The sequence below is a fragment of the Canis aureus genome, chromosome 20 (assembly GCF_053574225.1).
Source record: "Canis aureus isolate CA01 chromosome 20, VMU_Caureus_v.1.0, whole genome shotgun sequence".
NCBI classification, from domain to species: Eukaryota; Metazoa; Chordata; class Mammalia; order Carnivora; family Canidae; genus Canis; species Canis aureus.
In genome coordinates, this window is record NC_135630.1 from 35,629,098 (window position 1) to 35,635,501 (window position 6,404).

Consider the following 6,404-nt stretch of genomic DNA (forward strand, 5'->3'; position numbering starts at 1 on the left):
CCAATTCAAGACCATCTCAAGATCCTTACTTTAATACATCTGCAAAGGCCTATTGGCAAACAAGGTCACATTCCAATTACTAAGTACTTGGACCTATCTTTTTGGGGCCACTATCCAATCCACTACACTCTGTCAGCCCCGGTCTCCTCCCCTGTGAAGTAGGTGTTGTGGAGCCCCCCACCCCACCCCAACCCCAGAAGGTATGAAGATCTCCTGAGAGCAGCACGGGAGCCCAGCACAGGGCCCGCTGCCCCTTCCCATGATGATGCATTAGATGCTAGTGGCCGGGGAGGGAAATGGGCACCAAGTGGCAGGACCCCAGCTTGACAGCACAATAAGGACATGGTTTCCAAGGCGAGCTTGTCATTCCCAGCTGAGGAAAGAAAGGGCAGGGCGGGGAGCAGAGAGCCTCCTGGACAGGGAGCAGGAACATTCAGGTGAACTCTGAGGTGATGGAGAGGGCACATGCACCTGTCTCGCCAGGAAGCCCACCTGCCCGGGGGATGTGCACCCTGTGACCAGAGGAAGGGCAGACCTGGGGGAAACACCCAATGATTAATCCAGATGCTGAAACGTTTCAGGCCACCATCCTCAGTTTGGCAGCTTGGGGCTGGTGAGTGCCATTCTAGTTGGTTACAAGTGTTTGTCCTTAGCTTGTGTTAAGACCTGCATTCATCCCCCTGCCCTTGCCCAATTTCTCTGTAAGAAAGAGAGAGAGAGAGAGAGAGAGAGAGATCTTAAACTTTGCCACTCTGCTTCAGGGTTTTGACTTCACCATTAATTAAGGCAGCTCAAGGTCAGAGTTGAACAGAGGCCAGGAAACCAAGGGCCGAGCTCACCAGAGGCTGCAGTCCTGGCAGGAAAGACACATGGATCTGTGATGTCACCTTCCTGGTGCCCTGACTGTGAAACTCAGGAACCCCCAGCCCCAGGTGACCTTGCCCCTTGTCCACCCAGGCAAGATTAGAAGCCTCTGAGGAGGGGTCCTGAGGCCCTTGCTCGCCAGGCCAAGCTGCGCTGATGAGGAAGATGCACCAGAATCTCTCACCTTCAAAGGTCGTCTCTTCCAACTCATTCTTGAATAGGCTTCTCCCAATGCAGGGAAAAGGAAGTCACCAGGAAGGTGGCCTGCCCGGTGCCCACGGGCTTCTAGACCAGGAGCCGGGTCTGTTCCCCATCCCCAGAGCGCAGGCTGTTTGAGGACCACTGTCCCAGTTCCCCATTCTCCACCACTGGACAGGGCGGGTGGGGGGGGTGCCTCATTCTGCAGATGAACTGGTGAGCCTGGAGCTTCAGGTCACACTGCTGGGATGGTCTTCCCCAATCCCGTTTTTTAGGGAAAATCAAGGCACATGATTATCAGGCACCAAGGTGCTAAACTCTAAGACTTTTAAACTTTTTCAACCCCACTCCAGCCTACGGGGTAGCTACTATTAACTCCACGTCACAGGAGATGAAACCGAGGTCCCACTGGTAAATGGAGTGGATTCAGGCCCGGGTGTCCTGACCAGCAGCCCCAGTGAGGACGCCAGCTCCTGCAGGGGCCATGCAGGGATGACTGACGGGAATGTGAGAGCCATGATGAAAAAGGAGCCCCAGACCCAAGCTGCACCCTTGGGGGATCCGGATGGGACATTGCCTGCTTCCCAGGGACTGCGGGCGGTGGACTCCCAGGACCAGCCTAGCTCGGGGCTCTGTTTGACTTTCCCCTCTTTTGTCCTTTGTCCTGTTCAGGTTTGCATTCCAGGGTCCCGTCCCCTCACTCACTCACCCCTCACATGCACCCCAACACTGACGCTACTCAAATCATCATTAGGCCTTGAGGACAAACGTAATCCCAGGAAATCCACACCTCTCCCTGAGCATTAGATATGAGTGCTGTGAATCGCCCCTGGCCTGTGCCTGGTTGCCACCATTTCCACACGATTTTGGGGTATCCTGGTGCTGCCAGGTTCCAGCCTTGGAGACCTGGAGCTTGGCAAGGCCGCCGTCCTGGGAGGATTTGCAACCCTTGGTTCCAAGTGGACTCTGCTGCTTCCCCCGGGGTTAACTCTCTGAACCTTAGGGCCTTCGTCGTGAAAGCGGAATGAAAACACCTCTCTTGTCTGTGCAACTGCCTGGCACACATCTGGCTTCAAGAGGCTGCAGCCCGTGTATTTTAGCTGCATTTCTGTACAGGTGAAGGATCCCAGACCTTTCCAACTCTGAAACCCTGAAGCTCTGTAATCCCAAACTGAAGCTGCCCCCAGACCTCACAGATCTGGCTTCTCCCAGACCCTCAGCCCCCTGGCCTAATCAGCAAGAACTATCCCCAGCCTCACCCAGCAACCACTTCTTGATTTTAAAAAATATATTAACTATCCCATAAGCATGTACTTTGTAAGAAAATTAAGCCCTATGAAAGTATGTAAAATAGTAAAAATCCTTTTTCATCACCCCCTACTTTCTCACCTCTATCAATCCCCCTTCCAGAGATAAGTATTGTGCAGAGTTAAGTATGGATCCTTCCAGATGGCTTCTATCAATTCCCCTCCACACATACACACATCCTCAAGGCTCATACTTACTGCTCTGCAACTGGCTTCTTTCATAGGATATAGTGTTGCTACATATTGATCGTATTATTTTAATGACTAATCAACATTTTTGCAGGATGTATACACCATGGTTTATTAATTCCCTCATTAAGGAACATGTAGACTGTTTCTAATTTTTCAGTTAAACAATACTGCAATGCATATACTTGTGCATGCATCTTTTTTCACATAGGAGAAAAAAATGCTACCTATCTTGGAATAAATATGCTTGGCCAAAGAGTCTTTGCATTGCATGTGTGGATAAACACTGATAAACTGCTCTTCTCAAAGACTAAGCCGATAATCTCTCCCATCACCTTGTGACAGGGCCCATGTTCCCACTCATGTCAACACTTGAAAGCATTTTCCAAAAATACTGGAAAAGTATTTTTCCTTTTTGCCAGTTAACAACTTTTATGGGTATGATTTGCCTTTCCTCGATTATGGTATGGTTGAGCATCTTTTCACGGCCACTGGCCATTTGTATGGAGTCAGGTGTGAATTGTCTCCTACCCTTGCCTGAACTTCTATCACGTTAATCATCTTTTACTTATTTATGTGTGGGTTTTACCTCCTTTTAAAAAAGGGATAAAACATAACTGATTTAAACAATTCAAATAAAACCAAAGGTATAGAGGCAAAAGGAATTCCCCCTCCCACCCCCAGTTCTCCACGCAGCATCCAGGGTCCACGTCTTCCTGAGCACACAGGTATGGCACATGTGACCACAGTGTTTTTAGGAGGCCTGAAAATCTGGAAATATTTTAATTGTAATTTCTTTTACAATCAGAAAAAAACACAATAATAATGAGCTCAGCCTAGATCATATTTATCTTTATATCAAGGCAATCATAAAACATATTTTTTATTATTTTTCAAAGAAGGTAGAAGTGCCTAGGGCCCTTGAAAGTCATAATACAAAAAAAAAAAAAAAAAAAAAAGAAAGTCATAATAAAGCATGCTGGCCTACTAGTAACAACCAATTACTAGTGTTTTGGACATCATTCTAAAAATATTTTATGCAGATATATTCTACATATTTACTTATAAATGACTTTTCTTCTTTTTTATTATGCAACATTTTAGAGATATTTTTAAGAAGGAAAAAAATGTAACAGACTACTCATGAATCCAATACCAAGATCAATAGTAAGTAAATACAATTTTAACCGTATTTGCTCCAGAGGTCTTTTTTTGTTCAATTAAAAAAAAATGGCATGTGATGTATAAAGGTAATCCTTCAGAGTAGATAGTGTTCTACTCTCTCCCACTATCTGGCAGTTGCTGTGGGCTACTTCCAGGTGTGGTTGTATGTAGACCACAAACACTAGGCTAACCTGTGGTCATGAACTTCTCCCTCTTTGACCTACTTCCCTTCCTTCCCAGGACACCTCACTCTCTTGGTTTTCCTCCTGCTACACTGGCTTCTCCTTTTCAGTGTCCTTCACTCATTACCCCTCATCTTCCCATCTGCTTGCAATGCGTGGGCCGAGGGCTCTGTCTTCATCTCTGTCTATACCCTCTCCATGATCCCCATCCTCTGGATTTCAATACTATTTATATGTTGACTGACATCCACATAACTAGCTGTAGCCCAAGACCTTCACCTAATCCTATGTCCATATGCTCAACTACCTATTGGACATACTCTCTTGGATGATCATTGAGCATCTCCATGAGCAAACTCATGAGTTCCCTCCCTTTCCTCCCAAATATCCCCCATCTCAGTGGATGGGTACTCTGCTCTTCTAGTGTCTGACCCCCAGAACTTGGTCTCATTCTTGATTGCTCTCTCTCACAGACTGTACATCAACACCAATGAGCATATCCTGCTGGCTCTACCTCCAAAATACATCCAGGATCTGACCACTTTTTGCCACCTCCACTGAGACCATCCTGATTCCAGCTGCATCCATTTCCATCTACCACCTTTTAAAAGTACTTGCCATTCACTCATAGTTCGTGTTCCCCAACAAGAAGGCAAAGATATGATCTGTTTTGTTTATTCTTGTACCACCTGCCTCACGAGCAGTGCTGATACATAATAAGTATTCAATAAACACTTGTTGGATGAATGAATATTTTAATAATCGGGTTTATTTTTGTGCTTCATTCTGTTTTATTGAATGAGATGACTGTTTCGCACCAACACCTCAATATTTTAGTTACTTATCTTCAATGTGTTTTGATAAATGGTGGTTCACATACCTCCTAATTATTCTTTTTCAAAATTGACTTTGTTATCCTCATGCATTTCTTTTTGCTTCTTTGTTTTCTTTTATGTATTTAAGTAATCTCAACGCCCAACACAGGGCTCAAACTCATGACATGATATCAAGAGTTGCATGCTCCTCTTTCTGAGTCAGTCAGGCTACCCATCCCCATGCATTTGTAATTCAGAAGAACTTTAAAAGAGTAATCTTGTCAAATCTCACTAAAAACCCTGTTGGTGTTTTGACTAAAATTACATTTATAAACGTATAGATTGATCTGTGAGAAAGCGATATCTTTACCCAATTAGGTCTTTGATCCTACGACATTGAAGTCTCTCCATTTATTCAGGTCGTTCATGTTCTTCAATCTAGCTTTAGGGTTTCATTTATATCAATCTTGCACAATCCTTGCATTTCTGGGAAAAATCCTATCGGTGTGATGCATTTTTCCTTTTTAATTCAGTAATGAATTCCCTATGCTAATATTTAATTTCAGATATATGCATGTTGGAATCATAAAAGAGGGAAGAAGTTTTTTGATGCTTATTAAGTTGTGGAACAGTTTATAGGACACAGGATTGTATCTTCCTTAAAAGTTTGCTAGGACTAGGACTTGCTGCTATTTATGAGGCCATTTGACTATTTGAAAGATCTTAAACTTTTTTGGTGTTTTATATATTTTATACATATTTATTAGATTTTGTTTTTTAGAAGAGTTCTAGGTTCACAGCAAAATTGAGTGGAAAGTATAGATATCCTGTATATACCCCAGCCCCCAAATGCACAGTGTCCCCTAATATCAACATCTGGGTACCTGCATGGTACATGTGTTACAATCAGTGAGCCTACACTGACACACCATTCTCACCCAAAGTCCGTAGTTTAGAATAGGCTCCCTCTTGGTGTTGCACATTCTTTGGGTTTGGGCAAATGTTTATACATCATGACATGTCTCCACCAGTATATGATCACACAGAGTATTTTAAGTGCCCTCAAAATCCTCTGTGCTCTACCTATTCATCCCTCCCCATGCATCCCTCTCTCCCTCTTAGCTCCTGTTATCCACTGATCTTTGTACTGTCTCCCTTGTTTTGCTTTTCCAGAATGTTCTATCCTTGAAATCATATTTTATGTAGCCTTTTCAGCTTGGCTTCTTTCACTTAGAAATATGCATTTAAATTTCCACCATGTTTTTTTAATAGCTCATTTCTTTTTAACTTTGAATGATAGTCCTTTGTCTGGATGTACCACAGCTTATTTATCCAATCACATCCTGAAGGACGTTGCTTACTTCCAAAATTTGGCAATTATGGATAAAGCTGTGATAAACATCCATGTGCAGATTGTTGTGTGAACTTTTCAACTCACTTGAGTAAAACCAAAGAGTGTGATTGCTGGATCATATGGTGAGAGTATGTTTAGTTTTGTAAGAAACCACCAAACTGTCTTCCAAAGTAGCTGTGACATTTTTGTATTCCCACCAGCAATGAATGAATTCCTGTTGCTCCACATCCTGTGATGGTTGTCAGGTGGTGATTATTTCTATTGGCCCTTCTACTTCCATTAATTCCATTTTCTCTAAAGGAAGATCACTCCCCACCCCAATTTATTCAAG

The 6,404-nt window shown here is 43.8% G+C and overlaps 1 long non-coding RNA gene across 1 annotated transcript; it reads left to right on the forward strand.

The window, feature by feature from the left end:
- Positions 1-383: 383 nt before the first annotated feature.
- Positions 384-4,655, forward strand: LOC144291676 (uncharacterized). Its single transcript, XR_013359063.1, has 3 exons — positions 384-613; positions 3,663-3,725; positions 4,378-4,655. It is a non-coding gene; the product is annotated as an uncharacterized LOC144291676 (long non-coding RNA).
- Positions 4,656-6,404: the final 1,749 nt, after the last annotated feature.